The sequence below is a fragment of the Martes martes genome (assembly GCF_963455335.1).
Source record: "Martes martes genome assembly, chromosome: 5".
Classification (NCBI taxonomy): Eukaryota; Metazoa; Chordata; class Mammalia; order Carnivora; family Mustelidae; genus Martes; species Martes martes.
Genome location: NC_137892.1, coordinates 98818471 through 98832644, shown reverse-complemented (window position 1 = coordinate 98832644; position 14174 = coordinate 98818471).

Here is a 14174-nt window from a genome sequence, read left to right as displayed (position 1 = left end):
CCTTCATTTTGCAAAAATAGAGATGGCCACTTCCTATCTACAGGATGAGATTGTGCAATATCATTTTTATTGAATGAATGAATGGTCACATTAATTTAGAAAAAATGGTATTTAAGTTTAGAGCCATATGCTAATTCAAATAATAAATGAATTTATGCCAATGGAAATGATAGAAGATAAATTCATTTTCCCATGGAAACAAGATTTCAGTAGAGGGTTACATTCCTGAAAAGGTGGATTCCCAAGCCTTACTAATTCACATATGACAACAATTACCATAATTAACAACTAATATTCCTTCATATTATTCATCACAAAGCTATCTAAGTGTCAATTAACCAGCAAGTTAATATAGGAATGAATAGCATACAGGGTATTCACTTACCTTTATTTAGCAGAACCCAGCAAGAGAGAACTTGCTTGGGCACCTGGGTGGCTCAGTGGGTTAAGCCGCTGCCTTCGGCTCAGGTCATGATATCAGGGTCCTGGGATCGAGTCCCGCATCGGGCTCTCTGCTCAGCAGGGAGCCTGCTTCCCTCTCTCTCTGCCTGCCTCTCTGTCTACTTGTAATCTCTGTCTGTCAAATAAATAAATAAAATCTTTAAAAAAAAAAAAAGAGAGAGAGAACTTGCTTGATTGGGAAGGCTTGCAGGAGGAGCATGGGAAGAAAAAAGCTGGACACAGAAGATTAGAAAAAAGCTACTTTAAGCTCCATGCTGTGGAATAGGTCACTAGCGAGATGCATTGGTGGGGGTCTCTAATAGAAAAAAAAAAAAATGAAGGCCAATATGTTTAATATTCTTAACTTATCTGAAATGATGATGATAGTGATGGTGGTGATGATGATGATGATGATGATTTTCTTCTTCTATCATTCGTAAGGTTTGTGTAATTGACCTCGGCTTATGGGGTAGAACTGGTTGGTCTTGGTATTCCCTTTAACAGTGGCTTGTGAAGAATGGCGATCAGCCTCATATTCTCACTAATGAGGCACCAGGGCAAAGTTTTCTGGTGGTTCCTGGGAAAGTCCTTCCCTACTTTTACCAGAGAACAATGGAAAGCCAGACTCTCCAGCCAGATGTGAATGAGGTATCAGGTTGCCCTAATGTCGACAGCAGCTGTATTACAATTGCATGGAGATTGAGCTAAGGTGGAAAAAGCTAACATATACAGAAATGTGGAGCTGGGCATTGCAGAGAAATGGAGAAAATCCCAAATTGAACCACTCAAGCAATTTGTTCTTCATCTGAACTTTTAGTTATGAGAGGCAATGAAATCCCTTTAGTTTGAGTGGGGTTCCTGTTACCATCATTAAAAGTATCCTGATGTGGGAAAAAAAAAAAAATTTCCTGATGTGTTATGTATGAGGAAACACATCAGGGACTTTCAGGAAAGCTGCTAACTCAGATTGAAAGGTAAGTCAAGTACAAAGTCTGGCATTATTAACAATAAGAGTAAGCCATAACCAGAAGGGGGAAAGCATAATAAAATTACAAGTGGCTATTATTTTGAAGAAATAATTTATAAGAACAAATTTTGTCATGCTTACCTTATGTAAAAGATACTTTATAATTTTTTTATTGGGAGAGAGCAAGCTAGCACGTGAGCATGAGTTGGGGGAGGGGCCGAGGGAGAGGGGGAAGAGAGAGAATCTTAGGCTCCGTGTGGGGTGTGGAGCCCAACTCAGGGATCGATCTCATGACCCTGAGATCATGATCTGAGCTGAAATCAAGAGGGGACCCTAACTGAATGAGCCACCCAGACATCTCTGTAAAAGACACTTTAAAAGATGGATTAAATAAGCTTTCCAATGCCAAAATAGATTGCATGACTAAGGCTATCTCTGTATTGGTTTGAGGCTCTCTCTGCTACTCGGTAGCTGGCAGCCTATTTCCAGAGTGCCAGCATCATCTAGGGTCAGCCTGTGTCCGCGGGGACACACACTCAGGTTGCCTGTTTCATATCATCCTCTATGGAATCATAGCATTTCATTCTCCATAGAACTAAGTGGATTGTTTTCTTTTTTTTTTTTTAATTTTTTTTCAGTGTTCCAAAATTCATTGTTTATGTACCACACCAAGTGCTCTGTGCAATATGTGCCCTCCATAATACCTACTACCAGACTCACCCAAACCCCCAACCCCCGCCCTTCCAAAACCCTCAGTTTGTTTCTCAGAGTCCACAGTCTCCAGGAGATTATAATGCACTTATGGGCTGGTGCTGCCTGGATTCTTTCCTTGTTATAGTGTAGAATAAAATTTGCATCATGCTTTGAAAAATACAGTTGTCTAGCAAAACACAAGAATTACTTCAGTAACAATACAAAAATATAAATTTAAGTGAAACAGAAAGCCAACTGCCTTTCATATATAGCAGCATCTGAGATTTAGGATTGAAAGTGTTCAGTAAGAAGGGGAGAAGATGACGAGGACAAATTCTCTGTATTTTTTTTTCACTTTTTCCTGAAGTAAAAATAAATAAATAAAAACCTTTATTTATTTATTTATTATAAATAAATTAAAACCTTTATTTATTTATTTATTTTTAAAGTGATCTCTACACCCAACAAGGGACCTGAACCTACAACCCTGAGATCAAGAGTTGCTGGGTCTGCTGACTGAGCCAGCAAGGTGCCCTTTGTAAAGGTAAAAATCTTGCAACTACCGTGTGACCTGAAGAGAAGTCATAACAACGTGAGTAAATTCTTTTCTGCCCAGCACATTTCATTCCTCGCTATATTTTAAAAATCTAAAATTTAACTTATATCAGGAAAAACTACAGTAACTAAAATGACACAAAGATTAAAAAGCTGGTTAATTAATTAGCACTTTTCTCCCTCTCCCCCGTGTAGGTAAGTTCCTATTCTACCCTGGATTTAACTCTTTGGTCCTCTTCCTTCTTAAGCAGAGCGATTTTCATGTCAAAACTCCTTTAATTTCAAGACTAATTTAAGCGCTTCCCCTCCAAATATTCACTCTGACATTCGTCCTTTTTCTTTTCTTTCTAAGTTTGAGACTAAGACTCTGCACGTGTATCCATCTCCTCACCCTCCCAGGAGCCAGCCTTTCCCCCATTTTCCCTTCCCTCCTCACTGCCTCCTACCTAGCCAGGGCAAGAGGCAGGCTTTACTCTAAATTGGCCTGCTATTACAGCGTACCACAGAACAAACAAGTCAATACTTAGATTCTGGGCTTCAGAAATGTAAGCTAAGTGTCAGTCAGAGCCACTGTTCCCTGTCTCTGGAGACAGTATTCAGGTTTGCCAGACTAGAAGGGTGGGGGGTGGGGGGGTGAAGCTGGAGGGGAAAGCACAAGGTTAGGTAGTGGTGTGATTTTTCCCAGGAAATGGGCTTTGTGCCCTATCTGATGTCTGAGGCCAAATACCAGGAAAGAGAAGAACAGTAGAAATCCTAATTAAAGCAATGGTTGATGGTGTGTTTGAGTTTGGGGGGTATTCTGAACCCCAGTTTGAATAAAGTCCTGGGAGTCAGCACCACCTCAAGGGCCCCTTTCTCCAACATGGCGTGATGTGGGTAGGGATTGTCTTTGACGTGTCTAGGCAAAAGTGGTCTGAGATAGCCTGAGAGAATCCTTGTGCCAGCATGGTATGCGAGCCCGGCCAAGTATTTTTCCAAGTCTTTCAGAGGGTCATTGTAGTAATGAAAGAATTGGAACAAAAAGCTTCAAAGTTAAGGAGGAGGCTCACCGGCCACTCATGTGCCACTGGCCTGACCTGCCAACCAGATGAGAAATGGGATGGAAGACAGGTCAGTTGAAGCCAGCCTCAACTGAACAAATGGGTTGAGGCCTGGTTTCTTCTGGTGCCCCTGGGCCTGCGGCCTGATACACTCATTGGTCACCACTTGTGTTTTCTGCTTTTTTCCACGTTTACTTCATTGAAGAAGAAGAATTGATTACTTCTTTGTCATAAAACTTGTAACCCAGGGGCGCCTGGGTGGCTCAGTGGGTTAAGCCCTTGCCTTCGGCTCAGGTCATGATCTCAGGGTCCTGGGATCGAGCCCCGCATCGGGCTCTCTGCTCGGTGGGGAACCTGCTTCCCCCCTTCCCTCTCTGCCTCCCTCTCTGCCTACTTGTGATCTCTCTGTCAAATAAATAAAATCTTAAAAAAGTAGTAATAATAAAATAAAATATTTGAAGCTTTAAAAAAAAAAAAACAAAAAAACTTGTAACCCAAATAGCATTTGCCTGCTTATGTCACTTCAGGATTTTAAAAATGTGTGTCTATCCCAAATACAATAATGAAACAGGGCTTTGAGTCCGTGGAAAAGATTGAGACAATTTAGGGCATCATGGACAGAATTAATTGTTTACAAGATTTTTATTTTTTTTGCTACTCTTGCTGCAGCTTAAAATTGCAATATATCAAATGTTTAGCTAAACATGATGACAGAATGTAAATTCTGTCAATGATTATACTGCAGTTCATTCTGAGAGCTGTTCATGAGAAATAGGAGGAAAATTAAAAGAAAAACAGTTTTCACATGTTGCAGATGATGAGGTTTATTATTTTTTTCCTTTTGTAACTGGTTTGTTTCACTTAGCATAATGTCTTCAGAGTTCATCCATCTTATAGTGTCAGAATTTCCTTCTTTTTTTTTAATTTGATTTAACTCCAGTATAGTTAACAAAGTGTTAAATTAGTTTCAGGTGTGCAATATAGCACGCTTCGATAATTCCGTATATTACTCCATGCTCATCAAGGTGTGCTCTTAATCCCCTTCAGCAGATGGTGATGTTGAACTGAACATTTTGAAAAGCAGATGGTTTAAAACTTTCATATGCACGATGCCACTGATGATTTAAAAAAACAAAAACAGTTTTAAATACATTTTTGCTAATAAAACTGCAGGAACAGATAAAATAATTCAGAAGAAAGTTTGTTGTACCAAGACTTTATTGAGTTTAAACTTTAGGCCTTTCCCTGTAACTGTCCTGTGATTTTTTTTTTAAATCCAGGTTTTCGGAAACTAAAATTTTTAAAAATGAGGACATAGTAACGGTACAAAGTGGAGATTGTCTGCTACGTAGGTGCTTCAAAAACAACCCTTTTTGAATGAATGAATATTATCTCCCCTTTTCTAAATATTATACTACTGTTAATTCATCTTGCTCATTATCTTGAAAACCCATATTGAACATGGAAGCAACTAAAACACTTTATTTTTGACAATATTTCGGTGAAATCATGTCTTTCTTACTGCATTCCTTGGTTTTCTATACTTGAGCACAAGAATTTTTGATTGATTACATCATGTGCTTTTAAGATTAAACTAATTTGTTCTTTTTCTATTTTTTTTCAGTTGGTCTCAAAATACAGACTCTGTTAACCATGTTTCCACAATATATAAGTTTTAGAGAACTAGAAGCAACATTATTAATTTTTGTGTATAAATATCTAAGTTTAGAAGTTTTCTATGATTCATGGAGTGGCTATTAGAGTCCTACCAACTTCCTTACTAGTAGTAAGTTCAAAATGCTTAACTGGAATCCACAGTTACTATTAATTTTATTTGACTGATGTTGAAAATAATGATAGTCAACCAAGAGCTAGAGTATATTGGAGAAATGATAATAAAAAGCATGCTCTCGTAGACAGAATAGTGTCTCCCACACACACACACCCCCTAGGATCCATGTACTAACTCCCAGAATCTGTGAATGTGTTTCCTTAAATACTAAAGGGACTTGACAGAAATCAGGTTAAAGATACTGAGGTGGGATGGCAGCACCTGAGTGGCTCACTTGGTTAAACGCCTGCCTTTGGCTCGGGTTGTGATCCCAGGATCCTGGGATTGAGCCCCACATCGGGCTCCGTGCTCAGTAGAGAGCCTGCTTCTCCCTTTCCCTCTGCTGCTCCCCCTTTTTGTGCTTTCTCTCTCTCTGTAAGATAAATGAATAAAATCTGGGGGGAAGAACAAAGATATTGAGAAGGGACTAACATCTGAGGTTATTCAAGTGGGCCCAGTGTAATCACAGAGGACTTACAAAGAGAAAGAGGAAAGCAGGAGCCTTGGAAGGAAGGCTGGAGATATGAAGATGAAAAACAGAGAGATTTGAAGAAGCTAGGCTCCTGGCTTTGGGGATGGAGGCAGGTACCACCGGCCAAAGGATCCAAGTGGCCTCTTGAAGCTAACATAGGCAAAACAAAAACAAAAACAACCAACAAAACAACAGATTCTGTCTCCCGGAGCCTCCAGAAGAAATGCAGCCTTGCTGACATGCTGATTTTAGAACTCCTGACCTCCAGAGCTGTAAGATAATAAGTTTGTGTTGTTTTAAAGCTGCAAAGTCTGTGGTAACTTTTCTCAACAGCTAAAATGAATAGAGTTCCAGGACAAAAGAAGATTGAGGTAAAGACATAGACTATGTCTATGTGGGCCTATCTCCTCCTGACTGAAATCCTCCCAGAACTGGCCTTTATATCATAGGATTGTGAGACACCTCGTTCAGCAGGAGGGCATCAACCTGAAACCCTTAGAGCAGGAAGTTCTTAATCTGGAGCATATAAATTCCTCAGGAGGTACTGCACTGTCCCCCCACACCCCAAACAAATTGAATGTATTTACTTGGGGAAAATATCCATAGCTTTTCTTAGTTTCTGCAAGTAATTTCAGTACCTAAAAAACTTTAAGAAGCACTACATTGGTTTACTTGTCTAATTTTATTAAATAATCTGCAAACTTGCCCACTGTCATCTGGATTGCAATCATATGAAGATATGAAAGAAATTGGTTAGTGACTTCAGATGAGCAATTTTCAGCCTGATCAGGCGCCAATGTTGAGCACACTCTACAAATATGGGGTGTGTTCATATAAGCTGGTCCTCTGGCTCCTGTAGGCTTTGTGTCGGTAACCTGTGGACTTTTGGATTTGTGAGCAGGCCTTTCACTTTGGGAGCCACTTAACTTAAAATGTTTTCAGTTAATTCTTACATGAGTCCCTGAGGGTCAAAAAGAGTCTCTTGAGGCTTCAGACTAATCAGGAGTGATCTGAGATTTCGGTGCAGGCCTGAATTTTCTCTGAATCTGGGCAGTGGTATGATAGGGGAAGAATGAGTCAGGGTTTCTTAAGTACCACACAAAGAAGAGGGTATTGAGTAGGTGCACCCTGTAGGTTGACAGTCAGCAGTGGTTATCAGGCGTGGTTTGGGACCAGCAGCTTTCACATCACTTGGGAACTTGTTAGAAATACGGTCCACCCAGATCCATTCCATTCTCCCTGTCAGTGCCACACTTACTGAAGCTCTGGGGACGGGACCCAGCAACCTGTGTTTTAATGAGCCTTCTAGGCATTTTAAATGCCAAAAGTGGAAAATCCTATCCTGAATTATAAAATCCCTTACCTGCCTATAGAGTGGCTTATATTGATTTTGTATTCGAGAAGCAATATTCAAATTAAAAGTTCGTTTTCCAGGATGGAGAGGGGAAAGAGGAAAGGCAAAGCAAGTTGACAGAAAAAGGAGATACTAGTTTGATTTTTTCACCCCTTTTCTCTTTTTGAAAGATATGCTAACACAATCCTTTACTTACCACTTGTGGTCACAAATAACTATTTCTTTTTAGGTAGCTAGCTCTTAACTTACTTAAAAAGCACTGGGATTCAGTGAGAAAGCTTCAAGGGGTTTATGAGCCTCTTAGGCATTTTTCCTGTGATTAGATCTTTATCATCAGGTCAGTAGTTCAGCCTTAGCTAATCTCCTGCAGTTTGAACAGCAAAGCTTATAAAATCAAGCTTATCAAGGGCAAATTAGATTAAAACAAAATACAATGGCTGGGAGTAGCTTTGGGCAAACACTAATGGACCCAGCAATCTAATTTAAAAATTTCTTACCCTTCCTAACTTAACCTATTCACTTAACTTCTGCATGACCTTTCTTAGTTTTAATGTTCAACCAGGTGTGCCTACATCTAGGCTCACCCCATGACAAATGTTAAATAGGAAATGGTGCTGTGACAACAGATATAAACCAGGCAAACAGGGATGTATGAGTTCTAACTAAATCCCAGAGGCCAATATAAATAGACAATGACCAGGTGCAATGAATTGTGGTGAATGCTTCAAAAACTCTTCTCGGCTCTTACTTTCCATCATATTTTTAGGCCTGTCCTCCCCTTTGACTTCTGCTATCTCAAATACTCACCCCGTCCTGACCACTGGCATTTTCTTTGGCTGATGGACTGGATGTCCTTGAAGCCTAAGGGCAGCCCTGCTGCTGAGAACATCATCTTTATGGAACGTCAGCAATTCCCTTCCATCCTGTAATTGTCCTTCAGGCTCAGTCTTGAGTGCAAGATTTTTAATTAAAATATTCTTGTTGGATTTGTTCACAATATCATTTATCTTACTGAGACTCCTTATTATGTGGATGACTATTACAAATTGTCTTATTTCTCTTAATTACATCCTTTGTATCAAAAATCAACTTCAACTGCGTTTTCAGAGCAGAGCTTAATCAGTGCATCTTGCATAGTCTCAGGCCTGATCATGCATCATCTACACAGCGAAGCCTCTCCAGACACAGTCACATCTATATCTTCATTAAGCAACTTTTGCCTACCCTCCGTTGTTCAAAATGTCCTTCTGTTTTATGACCAACCACTTAACGTTCCACTACTTCCCATCAAGACTTCTCCTTCTCACACAGTATTTTCTCCACCCGTTCATCCCCTGAGTCTTTCTGATCTCTTAGTTTACTCCTGCTGGAGAAAGAAAAAGAAGAGAACCCTCCCCTCAACTTTGCATCCCTTTAATAGATACATTCCATGTCACTCTAGCCAAGGTTCTCGCACCCTTGTTATTTCTGCTTCCCTACTTCCTTTGCATCTTAACTCACTGAAATCCTATTTATTTAAAGATTGTTTATTTATTTTAGAGAGAAAAAACACACACACAATTGAGCATGAGTAGGGGAGGGGCAGAGGGAAAGGAAGAGATACTCAAAGCAGACCCCCTGCTGAGTGGAGGGCAGATGGGAGAGTGTGGGTGGTGATACAGGACTGGATCTCAGACCTTGAGATCTTGACCTGACCCCAAAGCAAGAGTCAGATGCTTAACTGACTGAGCCACCCCAGGCACCACCTGAAATCTTATTTTTGACGCCATAATGATGTCAAAATTGCTGTCTACACGTTCTTAGTAATCAACATATTGTTAAACCCTATGGCTTTATGCCATTGTTTTGCCATTTGTTAAGATGTATGGGGTTCATTTGACATCTTTGGGTGCTTATTTCTTTTTAAAACTCTTGAATCTCTTGACTTCTAGGATGTTTTCTCTGGGTTCTCAAAGTCCTTTGCCCCTCTTTTTAATCTAATTTCTTAAATTTGATGCATCTTAGGATTTCAACCTACTATATTTCTGATCACAGTAAACTGCACCTTTATCCATTCTCCTGATGAGTCAGGTCAGAAACTTTTGTCTGGTTAGAGGCAAAATTTACTCCTTTGCTTGTCCCATGGTAAGATTTTATTTTATTTTATGTACTTATTTTTAAGATTTTGTTTTTTTATTTGACAAAGAGATCACAAGTATGCAGGCCGGGGTGAGGGGAGCAGGCTCCCTGATGAGCAGAGAGCCCTATGCAGGGCTTGATCCCAGGTCCCTGAGATCATGACCTGAGCTGAAGGCAGAGGCTTAACCCACTGAGCCACCCAGGCGCCCCCCATGGTGAGATTTTAATATACATCTCTTAAATACATCGCTGTGCTGATTACCTTTCCCCACACCCTTCCCAACCTTGGTAATTCATACTCACTATTCAATAGTCATCAGAGACTTTGTCCTTACCAAGAAATCTTCCCTAGTCCCATAAGCAGTCTCTGAACAGAACTGCATTAAACAAAACTTGAAGTATTAAAGTAACTCTCTCTCTCTCTGGCCAAATGACTGCACATTTCCTGTTCACAGTTAAGAAAAGCAACTGAATTGAGTTTTTTAAGACTAACTTGCATTTAAGTTCTGGTAGCTGTCTCTTAGAGCCTGTTAACTGGCCTTACCATCTGGCATTGTTTTCGTTATCAAGCATAAGCAAGCATAAAGCTATGAAAGTGAGATGGGAGAAATATTCACATGAGCCCCCGATTCAGTGTTATTTGCATACAAGATAAACTACCAGTTCTTCTAGAGCACCTCCAGAGAACCATAGTTCCTAGAAAAAATGGAATATGTCTTCTGCACATATTCCCTTTTATTTCTGTCCTTCCTTTTAGTTCCTGGTGCCCCTGTCTCTTGAGTGCCTAACAGATTTAAATATTTGAAGATTACTTGCCCCATATCTCTAATATTATATCTATTATTACTTTGTTTTTCCCTAGAATTAACTAGGCTGAAGAAAGCTAAAGTTACATATGCTTACATAAAACTTAGACCCATCTGAACCTTTATGGAATTTGGTATGAGGGCAATGCATACAATAAATCTGTTAAACCCTTGGCTTGTAAATATGAAATATAATATTAATGATTAAACTCAGAGATTTCCTGACCTTTAATGAGATTTTATGCTGTTTATATTAAAACCCTTATTTTTCATAAGTTTAAGAAACGTAGAGGAGCATCTGAGTGGCTCAGTCAGTTAAGTGTCTGCCTTCAGATTAGGTTATGATCCCGGGGTCCTGGGATGGAGTCCAGCATCAGGCTCCCTGCTCAGTGGGGAGTCTGCTTCTCCTTCTTCTCCCCCACTTGTACTTTCTCACTCATTCTCTCTCTCTCTCTCTCTAATAAATAAATAACATTTAAAAAAAGAAATGAAGAGATGATTTCAACTAGGTTAGAAAGCTGAAATGATAGGCCCTCTACATGTAAAGAAATCATAATAAGAGTGGAATTATCTTTACTGGTAGGGGCAAACTAGGTAATTAAGACCACTTTTTCCATTGAAAAGTAGAAAACCTGCATCAAATATGTTGCAAAAAAAAGTTCACTTGTGGGCGCCTGGGTGGCTCAGTGGATTGAGCCTCTGCCTTAGGCTCAGGTCATGATCTCAGGGTCCTGGGATCAAGCCCCGCAACGGCTCTCTGCTCATCGGGGAGCCTGCTTCCCCTGCTCTCTCTGCCTGCCTCTCTGCCTACTTGTGATCTCTCTCTGTCAAATAAATAAATAAATAAAATCTTAAAAAAAAAAAAAAATTCACTTGACGTTATCAGGATCCTAACAAGGTAGAAAACATTAGGGGGTAAAAAGACAGAAATGCAGATAATTGAGTCTTGATGGAAAATCGGAGAAATGCCAAATGCCTCCAGGGTTGCTGTGGCCCAAGGGTCTTCGGTTAACCTAGTGGTGGTGGCAAGGAAACTCATCCCCACTACTGAAAGAATCTGGGGGATAGGGAACTAAAGCACTCCAGAAGACACCAGTGGTGGGAACTCTTCTAAACCTATGGTGCTTTAGATTAAAGCTCAAAGGTGGCCTTGTAGGGAGTTAGGGTCAGGGTCCACTGGGAATCAATCTCCTGCAGACTCTCCTGCGGAGAAGGCCCAACAGCTTGAGGGCATCTGAGAGGTTCTGAAACAGCCTGATCCTAGCACTCGGACTATTATTTACATGCAGTGTAACTGGTATTTGAATTTGTAACTAAAATCCACAGTATGTGAGTTAAAACCTTTTTATGTAATTTGCTTCTTTGTTCCTTTTTCTACTTTTGTGAATTCTGTAACCATGTTCTCATTTATTTGCCTCTAACTTAAATTTTATCTTGATCTAAATTTGATCTCCAATCTTTGAATTGAAGTCTTTAATCAGTTTGGGGAAATTCTTAGTTGTTACCACTTCCAATATCCCTTTTGCCTCATTCTTTGTTTCTCTTTTTTCCTTCTAGGACTTAAGTTAAATGTATATTAGGCCTTCTAGAAAAATACAACTCAATGAAACTGATAAAAAAAAGAAAAGGAGGTTGTAAATCTGAATATTCTTCTATTAAGAAAATAAAATCTGTAATTAAAGATTTATTATACAGCTAAAATAATTAAGATATTATCATGATATCACAAAGGTAGAGAAATAAAACTAGGGCCAGAACTGGGAACCAGAAAATGTAACAGTGTGCATATGGACATTTGACTGGTGGAAAAGTAGCCCTGGAGAGTGGTGGAGAAATGACGATGATTTCCAAATACCATGTTGTGAAAATTGGATATTCACATGGAAAAGTAATGAAACTTCTTTCAACATCCTGCCACAAACAAAAATCAATTACAAATCAATTGCAAATTTAAGCATGAAAGTAAAAACTATGATGTTTTTAGAAGAAGAGAGAATATGAACTTGTGATGTGTAAAAATTTAAACAGAACCAGACACTAACTGTAAGGAAGACTGATGTCTCTTATTCAATGAAATTAAGATCTGTGTTTCTCTAAATACATCATTAGGAAGATAAAAATTTAAGCCATAATATGAGAAAACATTTGTTTTCTCATTTGAGAAACATAAACACACAGAGCACTCAGTTTTTATTGAAAATAATATATCATATTATGTAAATGTCTAGAGTAACACAAATCTATAACCCTATTTTAGAAAATGTATTTTTACATTTCATTGTCTATATGCATGAATATTTTTATATTGTAATCATGGTGTACATGCAATTTTGGATTATTTTATTGTAACATAAGTGTTTTGATTTTCTACATTTCTTATTTTTAAAATATAGATATAAAGTATCATATGTAATAAAAGTTGGAACTAATATATATCAATATTTTAAAGAGAAGGAAGTTTTACTGGCACAAATATGGCATAAGTGCATGACACATGGAAAATACCCAATAAATTAGTCTCTATTACTTAATATGTTTTATGGTTTCCCATTATAAAAATTGAACAGATTAAAATGAATCAAATATTAGAAAAGCTTTCATATTTAAGACTTTGTGGTAGCCTTTAGTGATATTAAAATTTCTGAGTTAAAGACTTAATGTTTAAATTAAATTTAGCTCATCTTATTTAGAAAGTAGAGAATTCCATAGTAATAAAATAACAAACATTAAAAAAAGAAATTATAATATATAAAAAAATTTTTAACTGTGAGACAGACATTTCAGTTATTTAAAATTCCAGAAAAACATGAACATAAAATCCATTCTATTCAAGCTGTAATTTGTTTCTTGCTTAGAACTCATCATGAAATACTACCCCAGTTAAACTTAATGAATGTTTTTAAATATCAGTTATTAGATATAATGTAATATGTTCAGGAGAACTAGATTGTATTCCATATTCTGCCACTTAAAAGTTTTGTGATGTTGGATACATTTAACTTCTCTGTGTCTAGGTATCCTTTATCATATGAAGACACTTTACATGACAAAAGTTTACACTTATAATTTATATTACATTTTATATATTTGTATGCATGATTTCTGCTCGTGTACATCACATATACGGGAATATGTAAATACATAAATGATAAGGCATTCCTCTACTTCATGATGTTCTTTCAAATTTTGTATTTATTGCTTTATCATCCCCATAAACTTTATCCTAGCAATAACAGTCTACACAGAGGAAAAAATGTTTTCACTACAAAAGAGGTGATTTTATTTTTTAAGTTTTTATTTATTTTTTATTTTATTTATTTATTTAAATAATGTCTCCACCCAACATAGGGTCCAAACTCACAACCCATGAGTCAAAAGTCACATGCCCTTCTGACTAAACCAGCCAGGTGTCCCATGATTGATTTTAATAATAGTTACCAATAACCAACTAGTCAGCTTGTATTAGCTTTGGTAACTGTGTTAGGTCCTGCTTTCTGAATGCAAGAATATATGAGCAACCGTACCTTACTATTTTAAAATACCTCTTGGGCACCTGCGTGGCTCAGTTGGTTGGGCGACTGCCTTTGTCTCAGGTCGTGATCCCGGAGTCCCAGGATTGAGTCCCACATCGGGCTCCCTGCTCAGTGGGGAGTCTCTTTCTCCCTCTGACCCTCTCCCCTCTCAGGCTCTCTCTCACTCACTCTCTCTCTGAAATAAATAAATAAAATCTTAAAAAAAAAAATACCTCTTAGTAGGGGTGCCTGGGTGGCTCAGTGGGTTAAAGCCTCTGCATTCAGCTCAGGTCATGATCTCAGGGTCCTAGGATCGAGCTGCACGGCGGGCTCTCTGCTCAGCGGGGAGCCTGCTTCCCCCCACCCCCCCAACCCCCCGCTCTCT